Genomic DNA, 21,094 nt, shown 5'->3' with positions numbered 1-21,094 from the left:
GACTTGCTCTAATGGCTCGCTCGCAATTCATCACCAATGAAGTTAGATAAAAAAGTGAAAATTCAGTGCTTCAATATTGACACTTTCAAAAACACTTATGTGAATGAGTAGGAACGCTTTGCAACCTCCATTAGTATTAAAGTTTAGAATTACTTATACTAAAACCCGCTTATCAATTTTCCGCACTAGCAGAATTACTTGGTGCCTTCTTAGGAAATGTAGAGAAGGCTACAAATCTTATCAGATCGTAAATGATGATGCAGTCCCATATGGAAGTGAAAGAGCTTTTAAACACTCATGTAACTTCTACGCATTTTATAATTCTCAATGAATGTTAGGTTGTTATATCGTAGCCTTATTGCGTTATAGTGCAGCCAATAAACTCAACTAGTAGTTCCTAGTATAAACCAAGCATACGGAGTCGCATCGCGGACATCATCTAGTTTTTTAATTAAAAGTTTATGATGCGGTACTCAGGTAATATTTATGAATACGTAAAACGATCAAAAAATTGGTCGCAATGCGAGTAACCATTTAGAGCTTTTATTTACTGTCGTTCTTCTCCATTAGCCTTGCTCATCCGTTGTGTGGTTATATTATAGGGCTCCTCATCCGCACGCCATTCTTCCCGGTGTTGGGTTTTATGTACGACAATGAGTCAAAGAAAATATTTCAAAATGCGCTGTTAAGAAATTTCGTTCATTCATGCCTACGCACGTGTTCAGTCATCGCGGTGACATGAATGGCGTCATAATTTCAAAATCCAAATCCGCGCCAAAACTGCTCGATCCGGGATAGAAGCTCAGTGGAAACGTCGCAGGTGCGGATGAAACTTTCTCGCGTATAAAACATGGCGGGCGCCGGCCGCCGCGACCAGTCCGCTTTACATTGCTGCACCCGCGCACGCGCATCCTTCACCCGCGAAAACGAAAGTGCCCGACACCCCGTACAGACTGTGATATTGTGATTGTGTGACTGGAACAGTGATCGGTAGCTCGCTGTGTTATCCTGAAACTGTTTCTTCCAACTCTTACTGCATTGAAAGCTCACCTGAAAAGGTACAGATATGGATATGTGTATGAAATTAACGTAGTTGGTGATGAAAAGTGCACGTGTGTACCAAAAGCGTTACTTTACATTGAGGATAGCCTTTGCCGGTTTGTGGTATTCAGGATTTTATTTCAAAATAAGGTTTACCTTTTTATAGTATAAAGGCTTTATAATCATAGCTATTGGTTTATAAAAATCCAGGATAGTTTAAGAACTATTAAAGTAATGATCGCAAATTAATAATAAATAGATAAATTTGTTATAATACTTTCTTCAAGTCTCTAATTAAACGCTGTTTAATCAAGAGAGAAATATTAAAAATAATGTAACTTTCTTTTCAAACCTGTTGGTAGAAATACAGATACAGATAAAAAATAAGTAGGCAATAGTATAAAAACAGATTTATCTTAATAATTTTGATGCAGATACTTTTCGAATAAGTTTTATCATCTGCGGTCTATAGTTAATCACCTTTAGAAAGTTGCATAATTTTACTTTCACTTGCTACAAATATTATCTTTTACGTATCCGCAACGTTTGAAAATCGTATTTGCATGTGTTGAACAGTTTTTACCGCCAACAGCCGGCTTCTGTGGATTATTCGTTTAAAAGTATGCTTTATTTGCGTGTAGTAAGCGTCAAGTGATGCTCGCGAGGAGATTCTCTAGAGGCGATATGTGGATGCCGGGTGTGGAAAGTAGGTCAGTCGTTACAGAGCTCGCGTTTTATAGGTATACTGTGGGGTTTCTCGTTTACTTTAATATGTGAAATTACTTGTAAACATTCCAATTTGTAAAATCACTTTATAAATATTTTAAATTGATTATTGTATTTATTAACAAAAATTATTTAATTTTATCTCGAACAAGATGCAATTTTAATGGAAACAGATGTGATTAATATTATTTAATATATTATGTTTTTCGGTAGGAGTCCGTGTACAAACGTAAAGGTGTAAACGCCTTGCACTCGTAACATTATCTAATGGTCGAAGCAACGTACGCGTTTGTGGAATTGAAGACCTTGCCTTTACAATCGCGAACAGTCGCGGCGCGTCCTTAGGTTTCCTTGACAAAACATGATTTTCGCACTCAAAGTAAGATTATCTCTATTAAATCACTCAATGTCTACGTAGTATTTATATGATCATAACATATTCTAAAAATATTTTTGAAAAGCCTATGGAATAGTACCTACCTACAACTATTTTTTAGGCCACGACAAAATATATCAGAAATGTCGTTGGGCATAAAAGTAGCAAAATGAGTGCAATGAGGATAGAAGTAATGGGTCATAATATATGGAAATTTGACCCTGGTAAAAATTCTTTGTTGTCCAAATTTCAACCCTCTAAAAATCAATTCCTGGCTTAGACTTTTTTTTTTAAACTACATAATGACTATGAAAAGCTTAAACATAATAGCTGTTCTAGCAAATGTGGCGATTTTTGTTGTATGAGAAAAAATTGAAGTGTCATTTCTATTCGTTATTTTTTAAATAAATAAAAGTTTGCAGAGATAAATTGCTTTTAACTCTCATAGATCATAGATGGATATTTATAATGTTGCTTTAGCAGTGACTTACGTAACAAAACCCCATTATTATAATGGAAAAACGGTGTCTAAGGACATACATATTTTTAAATTTCTGTTGCTTCGTCGCGTATTTGCAATTTGCTTATCTCTGCAACGGATATGTAACTGTAGGTTACGAAATATGTAGTTTAAATTACGAAATTTCATACAGTAGGGATTTCCATTCTATTGTTCAAATGCACTGACTTCATAACAATGGAGCGTCACGGTGTTCTGTCACCTTCAAGGATTATTTTAAAGAGCTTTTCATCATAACAACATTATTTTTGCGATTTCCAAAGCGAGCAGTTGAAAATGATGCCTAGAAAAAAATATTACAAGTAGAGTTTACGTCATAATTATTATGAATCGTCACTTTCTCTGATAGATTTCATATTTACGAGATAAATTCTCGAATAAAACGGAAATGTCACGGTGAAAGCGTTAATGAGTATGTTGAGTTTTAATTCACGTCGACTTATAATTTAAATTAGATGCGGTGTTCATAAGTATGATATATACATAGCTGAAAACTTATTGAAGATTGTATTTAATTCTCCAATACAATAATAAATTTGCGACTATAAGCTCAGCATTCATAACGCACGGTATTAGCTTTTGACTATACTTACCTATTGGTTTGTATTTCTACAGATTTATTCTGAGCATAAAGTGCATGTTCGCTTAAACAATTTTGTACTTACATCATTGACGACACAATCTACAACTTTCAGAAAAAAGACTCAAAGCTTTGATTAGTTAAGTAGGTACCAATTCACACAAAACTTTTGTATTTATTCTACCAACTAGCGACCCGCCCCGGCTACGCACGGGTAGCTTATTACGATTTTCGAAGGGATCTCGAATTTAAAAAAATATATAGCCTGTCACTCAGGAATAATGAACTGAATTGAACTTTACACAGTTCTCCTATAAGATCGACAATAAAGTCGTATCTTTAAAACAAGAGTGAATAGGCATCTTCTAGGTAAACGCGTCCCACCTTAGGCCACATCATCACTTCCCATCAGGTGTGACCCCCTTTACCCCCTTAGGGATTGAATTTTCAAAAAATCTGCATGCCAAATTTCAGCCCGATCTGTCCAGTAGTTTGAGCTGTGCGTGGATAGATCAGTCAGTCAGTCAATAGTCAGTCACCTTTTCCTTTTATACTTATATTAATTAGATTAAACATTTTTGGCACTAGCCATTCGTTTACAAGTAGTATTTATATAAGATGCGTGGCATGTGGCCGGACGGTGCGGCGCGCTAATGGAAAGCGAGTCAGTGTGTCAGATCCATGCTACTCCACGCCACTCCTATGCCATCTTTACACCTGACTTGTTCGACTAATACACTTGTTATCTTACTCGACTTGGTATATAACAAGCCTGAAGGCTAAAAGAAAGGTGATCGATAATAATAATTTGTGGCTTTTAAGACAATGTACCTATCTACAGCTTTATAAGTGAAATATTATATCTCTTCTGTCTTTTTATATTTAAAAGCTAAGTACTACTCATTGATTGATCACGATATGTCCAGAATCCAGATCCATAAAAGCTGAAAATTGTAACACCTAAAACTATTAGCCTAAATTATCTTGTGTCAAAATTGTTGCGTGCTTTGTCTATAATAATATCTAATAATTATAGATAATTATTGTAAACTGAATACTTGAAAAAGAGCTTTTCCTGATTTTTAGGATTCCGTGCCTCTAAAGGAAAAGTAACCCTTATATGATCACTTTATTGTCTGTCTGTCTGTCTGCCCGTCTATCCGTCGTGTCTGTCAAGAAAACCTATAGGGTACTTCCTATTGACCTAGAATCATGATTTTTTAGATAGGTAGGACTTATAGGACAATAATAAATCCGATAACCGTAAATTTGTGGTTACATCACAAAAACAAATTGAAATATTGTGTTCGTGAACAAATAATTAGTATTTTCAATTTTCAAAGTAAGATAACTATACCAAGTGGTATATATACCTACCTAGATTCTGTTGCCGGTTCAAAAGCACAGTTTTACGAACTACGTAAAAGTGTATTTGAATTTCTATTTTTGTCGATATTTGTCGTAATTTTATGATTTATTACCTTATTTTAGTCCAACTATCTCTATCAAATTATATGATATCCATCTTAACAATTAAGTTAAACGATATTGAACATAATGAATTTAGGTTAGGGCTGGAAAGCTCGTAGTTTTGACAAGCAGAAGCGGGTTAGTTAGCACGAGCCGGTTCTTCGACAAGATTCTGTCAGTCGTAAACACTAGTACATAATTACTTGCCCCATGTATTGGGAACGGCGAAAAATACTGCTCAACATTTCTGATTCCGATTTTTCTACCATGTTTTATTTAAGCTAAATTTTATAAAAAAAGTTTTTTTCTGTTAGATGTAGTTTTTTATTTAAAAAAAGAAGAACGTCCTTTAATTAAAAAATATAGTGCCATAGGTATGTGGGAGTTGGGACGTGTGGATGAAAGAGATCATGACCCTCAGAAATGAGGGATACGGCTATAAATAACGAATTATGAAGTATACTTGTAACCAACTACTATTGCTGTTCTTATTTTTCTTAAAATAATTGTACTTAGTTGTAAAAGAAATTTCGAGAATTTGATGTGGGATTAATCGTAGCTATGAATTGATCATGAATGAATCGTAAAGCACATAAAATAAAGATAACGGCCTACATAACGATAACGCTAATTGTATTGTTGCATAGAAATTGTTTATCTTAATTGCATCTTTACAACTAATGTGACTGCTCAAGCAACTATCTAGCATAAATGATCATGGAAAACTTCGTACTTGTTCATGTACATATTGCAGGCGGGGCGCGGCGCGGTGACGGGAGCTTTTTGCAAAGTCTGCACTGTAATCGCACCTACGATTTATACGCCGTCACACCGCACAAATTATGGGCGCTACTTTAAAAATCATTTTTCTTTTTTTAAATAAAGAGTAACTAAAAAATAAAAAACACGACAGCTCTTTCGTATCTGAAAAATACCTACATTATTTTTTTCAAAATATTTATAGCCAGTATCACTCGGGATGATTTGTAAGAATTTTAACGATACGCCATAAACCCAGTTCCGGTATTTAGAAACAAAGAAACCTACATGAACCCTGAAATCATAAGGTACCTACACTCCTTTTTTGAGCAGTCCTATAACAATACATTCAGTGAAAGAACATGAAATTGGGCAACGCTCATAGATATACGCTCCCGCTACCGCGCCCGCGAGTTAACGTGAACAAGCACTAATTGCATTGCGATCGCATCATGCGCGGGAGCATCGGTTATTGTTGCGAGGCATAGTTTACAAGTAGGGCTCCTTTCTTTTGCCTGGGAAATGAGCCACTAGATACGAGAGAACGTATTGGATGTTTAAAATTAAAAAGATCTAACTCATCGAAACTATCAATTATATCGTGATGATGTACCCGATATCTGTAAATAATAAGACTAGTAGAAATTGTTTTTAACGTAATATCCACAAGTCTTAAATATTTAAAACGAAAAGGTGACTGACTGACTGATCTATCAACGCACAGCTCAAACTACTGGACGGATCGGGCTGAAATTTGGCATGCAGATAGCTATTATGACGTAGGCATCCGCTAAGAAAGGATTTTTGAAAATTCTTCCGCTAAGGAGGTAAAATAGGGGTTTGAAATTTGTGTAGTCCACACGGACGAAGTCGCGAGCATAAGCCAGTTTAAATAAAATCAAAGAGGTCAATAATAGTTTAATATATCTTTGCATAAAATACCTACATAATTAGTAGAATATACATATTAAAAATAGTGTAGTGCAATAATTGTAAAACAATTTCGTAATGCTGAATTACTAGAAAGTGCCTCCATAATTCAATTTTGAGCTAGCAATATATGTAAAAGTATTTTAAACGAGGATGTTAATACGTGACTGAAGTATGCCCGTATAAATAAAACTCTGCAGTATGGAGATGATAGAGCCCCTATATTTCAAAACTTGCCTTTTACTCAGTGGGAGAAAAAACTATGTAAATTTCTCTTTAATCAAAGGCCTGCATAATATTGCCTATCAGCTTAACAAAAGGAGATATCTTGCAAATCAAAACTGATTTTGTTTTTACCCGACTACGGCGAAACCCAAAAGAGATACTTATATTAAGTTTTACTGTATGGTGAATGTCCGTTCCTATGACCACTCGTCACTACTCCACGGCTCAACCGATTTTGATAAATAATACGTCATTAGATTCGTCTCGATGGCGCGAGTGTCACTGGGCACATTTTAATTTTTATGCACTTTAATGTGCAGGCTGAAAAAGATGCAGTTCAAACCGCAGGCGGGGTTTTCCTAAAGCTTGTTTCTTGTATTCACAGTCTTGAATTATAAAATTTAAAGAAGCGAGATAAAATAATCGCTTTAATCGCTGTGATAACATTTTTGAAAGTGAAATCAAACGCAATGTGTGATTAAGTTCAAGTAAAATTAAAAAGTAAGAACATAAATACTTACCTACATGTAATTTTACAGGTAACTCAGTGTAGTTTGAGTAACTCAGTGGACTTGTTTTGTAAATTAATAACCTTAAACTTTGTTGTTTACCTACGTAAAAGAATATACTTAGGTAGGTACTCAATTTCTTATCATTTTTCAATTTAAATATATTAACAATCTAGTTTTATTTCAACAATAAGTAATAATTTTACAATAGCGTCGTGCGTGGATAAAGTCTCAATTCTAAAAAGAACAAAACGACTTAAATACTTATATTAAGTAAATATGTAACTATGCTCCTATTGTTCAAGAGCGCAATTAGAGATAACGAAACGAAAACTTTCTTACTTAATTTTATAATTGTGCACTTATTGTTATGGTAATAAAAGTTATTCACAAAAATACAAGCAGCATAATTGGAGCAAAATAATCCAACTCACTTTCTCCCTGTGTTTCTGTTATTAATCTTTCAGAACCCAACCAAATATACCAACATACATATAAAAGCCACAATGAGAATAATAATTAATTGCATTCGTTTTCTCTTTTACATTTTACTAACCTACGAGTAGGTATCTAATGCCTACTCTTTACCTAAGGAACCTTATTGTAGGTATTTATACAATGTGCCCAGTCAAGGCAATCATAAAGTGCATGAAAAGTATAAACTAACGCGAAACTGAGCTCAAATTTATCGTTAAAAAATAAGTATAAAAAATCGAAAAATATTTGTTTGCATGCGTAGAGCTTTTTGTCACTAAATGGCAATAACTTATACTTGAACTATCTGGGTTATGGAAAAATATTCGTAAATAACATGTAAGTAATAAAAATTCTATTAAATAAGAATAATAAAAAAACAAACAAAGTTTTTTCTAATCTTTTGTATTATATTCTTAACGATTTTGAGCATAGTTTTACATCGTTTAGTTTGTTTACTTTATGAGTGGGAACATTGTATACTCCAAGTATCATTTGTCAACAAAGTATTCGCATAAGTAATAAGAATACATTCTTATACTTACTATGAATAGAATTGGAAAACTTATATGAGAATAAAATTGCCCATTAGACACGCAATTGAAGCATTTGTCTTTCAATTATTACGATCGATGGTAGATAACATTAAGTATACGATTATTAAACATAGAGATCGACAATCAGTATTTTCATGTCAAGAAATTTACTTTGTACCTACACTTTCGTTTTAGCACGCTCTTGTTGAATAATGAAGAAGATTTTTTGAAGTAATTTTTGTTATGTCAAAAGGATTTACTTACCATCAGCAATTTATTTTGTAACCTGTGTATGTATTAATGTACCTATGAAAGAATAGGTAGGTATAGGTACGTAAGTTTTATAAGCGAAAATGAGTTTATTCATCTAGAAAACTAAAGTGCAATAATTCCATTAATTGCCATGGAATTCTACTTTAAATATGTCTATGTACTTTGAAAACTGCGCGAGTTTTCAAAGTACACGCCTGTTGGAACTGGTTAAGCCAGATGAACTAAGGAAGGGCTGCCTTGACTGAACTAGTGCATTATTTATTATGGCAACGATTTCTCGCGACTCGTTTGAGATTTCACCACTTTCATCTTGTATTTGTACTAAGAAATTTTACCTATTTTATTAGATCTATTTACTTACACTATACAATACAGTGTACGTAAATAGATCTCATAAAAAAATATAATTAATATTTAGATTTATTTTACTTTACTTACTTACCTTACTTTAAAAAAAAACGTTCGAATTTAGAGCTAATTCGATTGGGTTTGTGTAAAATAATTTAAATAGAAAGTAATTTAATGTGAACTTTAAAAGTTTATTATTATTATGATTATTTATATTCCTACTAACTAAAATTACCTAATACATTACACTATTAAAAACAGTAATCTTACTGTTTTTAATAATGTAGGTACTTAATTGAATAAGTATAAAAGTTTCCCATTGTACGAATAAGTCTTAAATAAAGTCGGGTATTCCGCGAATAGGGTATTTTCCGAATAAGGCCTATCACGAAATTATACTTTTACGACTACAAGGCATTTTGCGAATAGGTCATATGTCGACTAACCTATCTTTTGGATTCAAAGAATTTGGAAGTACTACTACGTATTTGTTTGGATTACAATTTACCACTACAATGACAGAAAGGATACTCGTAGAAGTTCGTAAAGTTCGTAGAGCTTTTGCAACTCCGTTTGAACGACAAGTGACAACTCAATCGTTACTGTAAAATTGCCTAATTATATTGCTATGCGCATTGTTAATGGAAAATAACCATTAACTTCTTAACGATATAACGGAAGCACTCAAAGCCCTTATAGTAATTATAGTATGTAATAATTATATCACACAAGGTAATTACTTTGAAGGGATAATTAAAGAGGCTTTGTTTGACTACGGCCAAGAGTCAAGACCTGTCAAGACACTATTGTTAGTAGTGACAATAGTGACACATATCAAACTTTTACTTTCATTTCCGTAAACACGGGAAGTTGAGTTATCGCAAACTCATTGTGTTTCCACTACAACGACAAAAGGAGGATTTCTCTAACTGACAGTGCATCAGATAACTTTTTGATTGTTATAAGATTTTTATAGATAAAGCGAGTAGAAGAGTAATGATTGCATTATAGCATGTACACTGGACAGTAGTTAGCATTGTTTTATCGTTATATAGGACTATTTAAAAAAAATGTAGCAAATATATTGTGATATGGTATAGTTCTATTATAGTTTACGCAATGGGCTAGCGTGGCAGGCGGGCATCAAACAAGAAGGGCGTATGCCCTTCTAGTTTCATTCTAGTGAGGAACCTTCTAACGCTCGCTATCCAGTGCGAGGTCACCATTTTGGGACCTTGGGACCCTCTGTCAGTTTTTCGAACTATCTCTCTATATACTTCGTCTGTATTTTGTTTTTTTACTAAATACTGTATTTTTCAAGTTTTGCGCGGTTTCAAACACGGCCTTTTCTCGGAACTACTAAATGACAAGTTGCACACTTAACTTGAAAGGTTACACTTAAGTATGTCAAAAATATATCTTGCCTACCTACAATGTTTTCTTCTTGTTTCAGGTTTTCTCGACTGTGATTGGAGACAAAATATATGACACCAAAAACATATTTTGTACGTATAATCTTTTGAAATTATTTTCCATTATTTATAATTTAAAGATTTTAGTGTAAACAAATGTACATGGGTGGTGGTAACACTTAGTAATAGGCAGGTGACCTGCCTGCTTATTTTACTCGCTACCTATAAGTAGTATATAAAAATATTCAATCAAAGTTATATGATTGAAACAAGATTGTATTTATTCAAATAGCCATATTTAAGAATTTTTAAATAGACCAATTTTAATTACTTTGTTAATCTATCATCGGTTGTAGATGCTATATCTTTAATTTGTGTAGGAATGTTGTTTCTATAGACAAGTATCGGCAAGAAAGTCGATAGACCTTATATTAATAATAAAAACTTTTATCTACAACACAATTTTGCTGACAGCCGGATGCAATTTTATTCGACGCCTCTTTATCAGCCTAAGTTACCGCATATAATTCATTAGCATCATAAAAATCCGCAACCCGCGGAATTCCACATCTAAATCAATAGTTTAGATTTAAGTACCTATATTTATTTTTAGTGGTTACTGTAATCTTTTAATTTTTGCAAAAAAAAATTCACAAATGCAGTAGAGGCAAATGTATTCTTTGAAAATAAAACTACGTTCGACTACGGGCTAACGTCGACTAAACACGTGAGTAAAGCCAGGACAGATATTATTTAGAATAAAACTACGTCTTTAAATACGACCGGATAAATTATCTATACGTATTACGTATTGATGAATGAATGTATAATGTATTCAATAAATGCCTATTCAACGCTTCTAACGTCAAATGTAACTGATTTATTGGTAGGCCATTTTTCTTCTCACCGATCAACTAAAACAGAAGACACATGAATAAAAACGGAATTGCGCAACGTTCGTTAATATGCGGAAACAGCTGCGATATTTCATGTTCGCTTGATCATTTCTTAGTCAAAATATTCGACTTTCTCCGGCGGTAATTACCTCAGTGCAAGTGAGGCTGAGGCCGGTTACGCAATAATCTGGAGGCCATGCGTGCCAGTGAAAGTGCTCTAAAGGATCACTCGTATTGCGACCAGTTTCTCCATTGTTTCACGTATTTATAAATTTATTACCTAAGTGTATTACATACCGCATCATTAACTTCTTATTAAATAACTAGATGATGCCCGCGACTTCGTAGCTTTGTTTTAGGATTTCTAAAAATCCCGTGCGAACTGTATAATTTTAAATAATATAAGTACATAATTATCGAAAATTGCGGAACCAACAAGTTTCAAACCTGCTACGTCACCATCGGGTATCACTTCTGGAACGCCTTTGACCACTTGGCCAAGATTCACTTACTGGAAGTACCGAAATTTTTAAATATGTATTTTTATTCAGTAACCCTTAGGAACCCTTTGGTTTTTTGGGATAGAAAGTAGCTTCTTCTGTCTCCGGGCTGTGTCTCTTTACCTTTCATAAAAATCGGTTAAACGGATGGACCATGAAAAGATAGTAAACAGACAGACAGACTTTATAATATTAGTGGTGGATATGGATTAAGTTTTGATCATCGATATAATTCTTCATCGAAGGTTTTAAAGATACTAGTCGCAGTATTTAAATATCATCATCTTAACATTGATTTACATTTCAGCTCTGCTTGCGTTGAAGTCTTTTATAAGGACGACAAAATTACTCCCGTCTCACTTCACGCTCAAGTGCGATAATATCGTAATTCGTGTAATATACCTTCTTACATCCATTCACATTAGATTTTAAACCAAAGATAATAAACATTAAATGATCTGTTTAACCAACGAACCAATCAAAAGTATTAATAGTAGGTAGTACTAAAAGTACTAAATAATCTTTAGAAAACTATTAAAAATAAAATTATCTAATCTTCTTCTTCTTAAATATATAAAAGCATTGACTGACTGATCTATCAACGCACAGCTTAAACTAATGGACGGATCGGGCTGAAACTTGGCATGCAGATAGCTATTATGACGTAGGCATCCGCTAAGAAAGGATTTTTGAAAATTCAACCCCTTAAGGGATAAAATAGGGGTTTGAAATTTGTGTAGTCCACGCGGACGAAGTCACGAGCATAAACTAGTTCCAGATAATTTTATTAACTTACCCACGGCCGAACTTCACTGAACGTTTATTGATTTAATTAGATTTTATTCATGAATTTATCCGCATGAACTATATAAACCAGCGGTTTAGGCTGTGCGTTGATATATGTATAAGTCAGTCATTCAGTCAGGTCTTTGAATTTAGATATATACAGATGATGATAACTTGCTATGTAAATACATCGTAGTGAGGCGCCAGTAGGTCTCTTTATTTTTAAAACGTTACGTTATGTTACGTTTTCAAGCCTCATTTGTCGTTTAAAAAAAATTAATATTGTATTTATGAATACTTATTACTTTATAAGAAACTTAGCTGTGACGTGAAACAACATGAACATCACTGCATATTTACGAGTAAAACATTACAAGTAGCCTTCTTTGATTAAAATAGATCAAGATATAATAGATAAGGACCTAGATATCCATATCCTCCTTACTAATATTATAAATGCGAAAGTATGTCTGTCTGTGCGTCCATCTGTTTGTCTATTACGCTTTCACGGTCCATCTGTGCAATTTGATGAAATTTGCTACAGAGATGAGTTATATCCCGAGGAGGGCATGTACTACTTTTTATCTCGGAAAGTATAACAGTTCCCATCGGAATCGAAAAACCTTTATCCACGCGGATGCAGTCGCGGGCATCATCTAGTTATAAAACCATTAAAATGATGCAACTCACTCATAGAAAAAACGAGTGAAAGCGTTGCCTATTCGGCTACAGACGAAGTAGCTCGGTGAACTCATCATCCTTAAATCGGTATCCGCATTATGATTTCAACACAATAGTTCTAGAGAAAGAGCCTGTGAGGACCAGACCTTCGTTATTTTATAAAAGCTGTAAGTTTCTCTGCGCATTGTCCCCAACACAGGGAGGAACAATCGGCGACTATGAAGTTTGGATCATGGTGGCTTTGGGAGATAACAGGTAACAAAGACGTACTAACGTTCGTCAAAGTATAAAGTCAATTTTTTTATATTATCTTCGGAATAGTATTAGAAATCACATCATGCATTGTCAGACACTTAGTATAGACATATTAAAGTTTAAAGGAGTCTGGCAGGGGGTTGCCACAATCTAAGTGTCTGGCAATGCATAACAAGATCTAATACTATTCCGAAGACAATATAAAAAATTAGACGTTATAGTTTGACGAAAGATTGTATACGTCTTGTTACCTGTTATCTGCCAAAGCCACCATGATACAAACTTCATAGCCGCTGACGCGTCCCTCCCTGTGTTGGGGACATAGGGAATGCGCATAGAAACTTTCAGCTTTTATAAAATAACGAAGGTCTGGCCCTCACAGGCTCTTAGTCCATTCGGAGGGCTTCACGCGCGTCAATTATCTCACGCTGTTACGCAACCGGGCGTCGCACTCGCCAGTTCCCCTCGTCCTTGAGACATTATCCGACTTTCTCTTCCGCGGAGGCGCCTGCGCTGACCTCATTCTATCGACATATTTCATGTACGTGCGTATAAATTATTAATTACGTTGTCATTACTGGTATGTTCTTGGTTACCTTATAAAAAAGAAAATTACAGCTTTATTTCATTTCTTCCTGTACTTATCCCAGTTAAATTTGATTTCTACATTTTTAGGGTTCTGCACCTCAAAATGAAAAAAGGAACCCTTATAGGATCACTTCATTGTCTGTCTGTCTGTCTGTCCGTCCGTCGTGTCTGTCAAGAAAACCTATAGGGTACTTCCCGTTGACCTACAATCATGAAATTTGGCAGGTAGGTAGGTCTTATAGCACAAGTAAAAGGAAAAATCGGAAAACCGTGAATTTATGGTTACAGCACCAAAAAAAAATGTGTTCATAAACAAATAATTAGTTTTTCAATTTTTAAAATATGATAACTACAATACCAAATGGGATATCATATAAAAAGGATTTACATGTAAATTATAAAACTGATTTTTATTTATTTTTATGGATATGGTTTTCGATTTATCGTAAAAAATGTCGAAAAAAAACACCTGGATACGGAACCCTCGTTGCGCGAATCTGACTCGCACTGGGCCGATTTTTTGCATTACGTCACTACGTTGACAATTATATATAGGTATAATCTTGAAGAGCCATGGAGAGCCTATAAAAAAATTATCTGCACTTACTTATCACTTATCATTAATTTAAACGACGATAATGTTAGATAAATGATTAGCTCAATATTTTCGTTATATTCTAGTTCATATATTTGTGACTATATCATGGAAATCAGCTTCTTTCTTCAAGCCTTGACAAACTTTTAGACTTACAAGTGAAATTTAATTAAGATCATTTACATTTATATGACAGGATGTTTTGCCGTCTGTTAGATTTTTTACATCTGAGAGATATAAATAACTACCTGCTAAAGAGCTTGGTTTTTATAGCAAGCAGCGATATCTCCAGTTGTAAACCGATAGTCGGGCGTCGGATGTCGCGAAATGCGCACTGCAGTGAGGAAGACAGTTTTCTCCGTTTAGAAGTTCCGGCTGGTCGGGAATGGTAATATTGGGAGACTAGATGTCGGGCCTTCTATTGGACGTTAATTGTAGCTTGTTCGCTTTTCTAATCGATACTAAAGCAATCTAAACGTTGCAATGTTCTTCACTGATATAGATAGGTACTTGCTTGAGTATTCTGTTTCAACTTTCATTAATCATCAACCCATCGCCGCACCAGCTTACTTAGCACGGGTCTCGTCTCAGAAAAAAGAAAGGTTTGGCCATGATAGTCGCTGGCATATTGCCTCGCAACATTTTCCTTCACCGTTAAAGCAAATGATATTCAATTACTGAAAATACACATAACCCCGAAAAGCAAGAAGTGGAGGTGCGTTCTCAAGATTGAACCTCACAACCCTTAAAATAGGAGGCCGATATCGTAATCACTAGGCTATCATCGCTTATTGAGTATTGTTTACGGTTGCGAAATTCGGCAAAAAATAATTTTGTTTAAGCCTTCAAGAAAATCTGACCTGAAAAAAGACCTGTATGGCAATGGCAAGACCAATAGACAAGATCAATGAAAGAGATAGGAATTCTATATTTTACTAGATAATATACCTAGGTAATATTTTGGTCGTGAGATACTACTTAATATGTCAGAACAGAACCCATCACCACATTGGTAAATTTTGTATTTTTATTTTTTATCCTCTATTGATCTTTGGATTTCTAAGTCGTTTAAGAAGGAGTACAAAGCAATTTGCCTTCTCATTTCTAATTCGAATCGTTAGGATTTGAAACGCCCCTCCAACATCAGTTTTACCCTTCAATTATAACAAGGGTACCTTCAAGTCAAGAGTGAATAGGCATCATCTAGGCAAGCGCTCCATCTTAGGCTGCATCATCACTTGCCACCAGGTCTGATTGCAGCCAAGCGCTGGTAAAAAGGTAGTTTATTCATAGCGCGCTCCAAACAAACTTAATTTGTATCGTAAGTGCCGAGGAGCCCCAGGAAAACTAAACTGATATTTTAAAAAGACCCAGATTTATATATTATAAAGATTTTATCATATAAAAACATGCATTGATTTATAACAGTTTTTGACACTGAGAGACAGCGTCTTATGAACAGGTTATGCAGATTACGGAGGGAAACCAGGCCAGTTTCTTAGAAGTACGGAAATGGCTCTTATGGTTTAGCATGTTTTTCATTAGCTAGCGCTACCTAATAAACTACACGCGACTATTGACAAGTGCAGTTTATTTATACCTAAGCTCTAACTTTTACTCTACTTTATGTTGGCGCGTAGGTTGTGGATTTAAACGACCGCATATAGGTTACAATAATGTACCGTGACATGCAAAAGTGTAAATTAATACTGTCTCCTAGTCTGTGGTATTCTCAATCAATCTTTTTTATCGATAACAGCTGAGTTTAGTTGTACAGTGATAAAATCTCACTCACTCACTGTACTCACTATAACAGGTAGGTATCTAAGTACCTATATAAGTACGGCAATTTTATAGCCCATTTCTCTAACTAGTTTCTACTAAGCCAGAACCAGAACCGATTAGCACCGCATTTTGTTCGGGCGATATAATGTCGACTATCGAGCATAGGTCAGGATCAGGACTTCGGGAAATGTCATCTAGAGTACCAAAATCAGCAAAAATAAAATGAGCATTAAAACCTAAGTATTGTTTTAAATTAATATAGTAGTTTTCTAAAATGAAAATATTACAAGAAAACAAAGCTAGCCTTATCTAATTACTATACAAATCATGCCCGCGTGGAATGGTGCCAAGAATACTGGCTGCATTTCTCTGAGTAGTAAGTCTGCAAATAAACTTAATACTTAGACATAATAAATTGTATACTACATTGATACTAATAATAATCTACATATTACAAAGTCATTTGCATGCACGATCTGACGGACAGTGAACTCAATATAATATAATATAAGGAAAGTTTTCTCTATTCGGCAATGTTACGCTATAGTATGCTAATTGTTTATTGAATTATTAAGTAATAGAAAGCGCTATCTTGCCTACAAATCGGTTACTTATGCAACGATTGCCTGTCTAGTTAATTGTATAGGTGCGTGGGCGTAAGATAGTAAATACTAGAGCTCGCAGAACCTACTGTGAGTGCGACATACCAACGAAAGTAACCGGACTTTGCGTTTGCGCTTCTAATGCCAAGTGCGGTGAAGAAAGCGAGCTGCCCGACCACTAGGGTGCCTCTTATACATATAGTCATCTCGCTCTACCAAGTTCGGAGTTGTCTTGCGAGAGAAAGACTACGTGTGCTTAAAAGAGAAAGTGGGCCACGTTACGTTTCTCAGTGCCATTAACATGGGCATTGAACGTGAATCTCAACGGGTACTAAATTGAGCCCTCAGATCTATTTATATTGGGCTTTATCACTATTTTTTTTGGGTCTAAATTTGTATGTTTCAAATTGATAAATCCGATTGTAAAGCTGGGCAGTTTACCATTGATGCAGAGGTGCAAAATTTGGAGAGCAACGAACTATGGCAGCGGAGAAAGTGTTGTGTCGTAAGGCGTAACCTTGAGACTATAGCGCGGGTCCTTCTTATCGAATCATCTAATTGACGGGTCAATACGAATTCAAACGTGGGCAGGTGTAAGTAGCGCTTTTCAAATAAAAATAAAATTCTTACAAAATTTCACTATCATCATGTAGAAACTGTAATACGTACATACCTACCTTATATTATATAATTCTTTCGGAATTTTACTAAAGTTACGCTCTGAAACGTAAAAATTTGGTAAGAAAATATTTTTCATAATTAAATTAGTCACTGCGAGGGTACAAATAAGTGTACTTACTTCACCTATACGAAGGTGTATTTCAGTTTGGGGTTTTTATTTAAAATTGAAATAAAACAAATAAAAATGTATGTAGGTATGTAGATTGTAGACTTTTTGAAGAAAATGGGATCTAAGATTTTTCGTAGCCTAAAAAAATTCAGTCGACAATTTGTATATTTTTACACCGATGAAAAGCCTAATCTTACCCAATAATATATAGATGTATGAGTCACATTCGTGAAATGCATAAGTACTTACCTATAGTTTTAGTTGAAATCGGCTACTAGGCCAAGATAATTATTTTTAACACCCGCGAAAAGGTAGATAGGTACGTGATCGGAAAGCAATTTTTTTACATTTAGCACAAAAAGGCGCCAACAAATTACTGCGGCTCGCGGTTAAAAACAGAATTTCTTTTTCGAGCAGTTTTTGTAGTTGTTTATGCATAATAAAGTGTTGTTATGATTAAGATATCAACATTTTATTATATATGATATATTATAATATATTATATATGATATTTATGTTTAGTGCATCCGTCTGTCAGTATGCCAGATTTTCACGGTACACCCGTTTTTGATTTGACGAAAGGCACAGAGATAGCTTGCAGCCCGGGGAAAGACAGGTATGCTACTTTTTATCTCGGAAAATCAAAGAGTTGCCACAGGATTCTTATAAACCTTAATCGAACGAAACTTATGCGGATGAAGTCGCGGGCATCATTTAGTTAAATATAGGTACATAGGTAATTCAAAATTAAGTTAATCTTTTACAATAGCCGTTAATTAGTTACATCTAAGACCATGAGAAACCGAACAATGGTAAATGGCTGTATTCGAACGTTGACCCATTAAGTGAAAACATCGAGCCATGGAACACCACACCATACACAATAAAAGTGACGCGAAGACAGTTTTTCATTACAAATGAAAGCAGGCAAAACAAATTCAATGGCTTCATATCATCTTTGTCTCAGAATAATTCAATTCTCGTTGGATAGTGGAACGTTAGCAAATTATGCTATTCTTGCAACGCTTCAATAGAGCAAGATTATTTTTCTGTTTTTACATCGGAAAGCTGATGACAAATTCTAGAGAAATCTTTAAGCGTGTGATGTTAAGAAATGAGAAAAATTATTACAATGTTATATACAAATAAAGATGTAGATTATCCCTATTATTTTTTATACAGAGCAGCTTATTGAAAATGGAAACGTTGTTGCTGACAATTTACGCTTAAAGCATTTCAGCCCATACTAACATAATAATGTGTATTAGGACTCGCGTACTTTCTAACGACTTGCACATAAATAGTTAGAAAGAAGTCGATTTTTCAAGCATTCCTATTTATTAATTAGTAAAAGTTCCAGCTCGTTACTATGTAATTAAAAATCACAGTACTCGCGCGTCGTTAATCAGAGCCGAAAGTGACTGAGCAAAGATCAAACCACCAATTATTCGCCAAAACACGTACATTCATTAATGCAGACTTGCATTTCAAACTGACTGGAACAATTGTTGTGAGATCGTTTTTAGTACGTCTGAGTGCATCAATGACGTCACGTTGTCTAAGTCTGACTTTCTGATGTGTAACTGGAATTAGTAGCAAAAAGTTACTATCTATAAACATAGATACACTTAATATCTATAAACATAGTTCTAGCGAAGCAAGCATATTGAATGAAACTGAAGAATCCTAGCAAAAATAATGTTGGCAAAATTAACACTTTAACAATAAGTATATAGAACAAATAACAAATTAACCTACCACTGAAAATTAATATTTACAAAAAAATATACACCGTCCTAGTGGTCATTAAACGGGTCCAGTGGGTGACCAATACACCGGCGCTATTGCTTTGGCTAGGCTTAGATGTTGAGCTAAATTATCGCTAACTCTTGGATCATCTGACTCGTGGGTCAGCTTTTAGGATATAAAATTACTTAATAATTATTATTTAATAAAATAGGAAGCTGTCATATTGCATTCTATGAGTTCTTCTAAAGTTTAAACTGTAACAAAATTAAAGTGTAAGTATCTAAGTATTAACTAATTTCACAGATATTGTCCAATGTAACGATATGATCCGCATGTTCCTAGATACTGGCTGTATTGACTTGCATATTACTAAAATAGAAAACGAAAGTGTTCGCCGTTCGGTAAGGTGGCTAAAGTAACAACTCATGTTAATTTTTGTTGATCATCTCTTTCATCTTTTGTGAAACTGAATTTTTCATTTAGATACAAAGTTAGATCTTAGAGAAACTCTTAAAAAACTTAGTATACCTATATTACGCGACAGGTCGAGATGACAATCGCGGTATGAGGTGGGGGGACGCCCCACACGCCTGCACAGCACCCGCGCTGGGTAAGCGCGGGGGCTGTGCGGGTATGTGGGGCATTCCTACCCCTTTTGGTATCTCGACCTGTCCCGTACTATACCTAACTTCACTTTTTGGAAGCAATTTTTTTATATATTCAGATACAAGTTAGCGCTTGACTGCAATCTCACCTGGTGATAAGTGATGATCTACGATGGAAGCGGGCTAGCCTGGAAGGGGTTTGGAAACAAGAGGCCAAATTAATAATGTCAACCTTTTATTTTGTGTAAATAAAGAGATTTTATCATTTATGTAGACGTACGCCGTTCTAAACTAAAGGTATAATTTCAGACGAGGATAAAATAATTATAATCAACACATCTTATTCTTTAATTATAATTGAAGACAAATGCCTTGGATGATGCCGCCGGCTTCTTTGTGTTTAATACAATCTCTCGCTTAGTAATAAAGCAATCTATTTCAAAAGAAAGAAGACAACAGCAGTTTATGCCTCAGGCAGAAGTTAGCTAGGCATTGCAATTATCGAGTTCGTATAATAGGTTCTATTATTATAACCCATTGTTAAATAGATCTTTGCCTCTCTATGTAGGTATCTAATTAGAAGTGCAACTGAAATAAGAAAGATGTATTTAGCGAGGGACGTATTAATTTATTTTTGCATAATCTTTCCAATTCTATTTATATTGCTCAGTAGGTAGGTACTTATTTAACACCTTATACAACAATTCTTTTTAATCCAAAGAAAATAATTTTGTTGCTGCGTTCATATAACAATAATTATTATTCTATCTTGAAGTTTGAAGAGATTGAAAATAATGAAATGTTTGATCCTGTAGTTCCAAAATACAACGTATAGGTGCTATAATAAATCTAGTGTTCGCATCGAATTAAAAAAAACTCCATAGTGCATTGGATTTTAAAGTCCTCCTTTTCTAATTATCCGTTGGCTAATTTATGTACGTGCTCTGAATTAAACCACACGACAAGGGTGGATAGCGGTTTGATATCTATCGCGCGATTGTCGCCCTACATTTGGCGGTCTGGCGCTTAATTGAAGTCGCCAGCACCTGCTATGCCATTATTATAATATCTCCTACAGATTAT

At 34.6% G+C, this 21,094-nt stretch overlaps 1 protein-coding gene across 1 annotated transcript in view; it reads left to right on the top strand.

Moving 5' to 3' along the window:
• The first annotated feature begins 836 nt into the window (after window positions 1–836).
• dyl (dusky-like) overlaps window positions 837–21,094 on the top strand; it is a 31,956-nt gene continuing 11,698 nt past the window's right edge. Inside the window, exons 1-2 of the mRNA XM_034982361.2 lie at window positions 837–1,058; window positions 10,221–10,272. The gene's annotated coding sequence lies outside the window, so the exon portion shown is untranslated. The remainder of the gene's footprint in view (window positions 1,059–10,220; window positions 10,273–21,094) is intronic.

This window comes from Maniola hyperantus, chromosome 2, assembly GCF_902806685.2.
Source record: "Maniola hyperantus chromosome 2, iAphHyp1.2, whole genome shotgun sequence".
Classification (NCBI taxonomy): domain Eukaryota; kingdom Metazoa; phylum Arthropoda; class Insecta; order Lepidoptera; family Nymphalidae; genus Maniola; species Maniola hyperantus.
The sequence above is the reverse complement of the archived record's forward strand: the minus strand, read 5'-3'. Positions and strand labels throughout refer to the sequence as shown.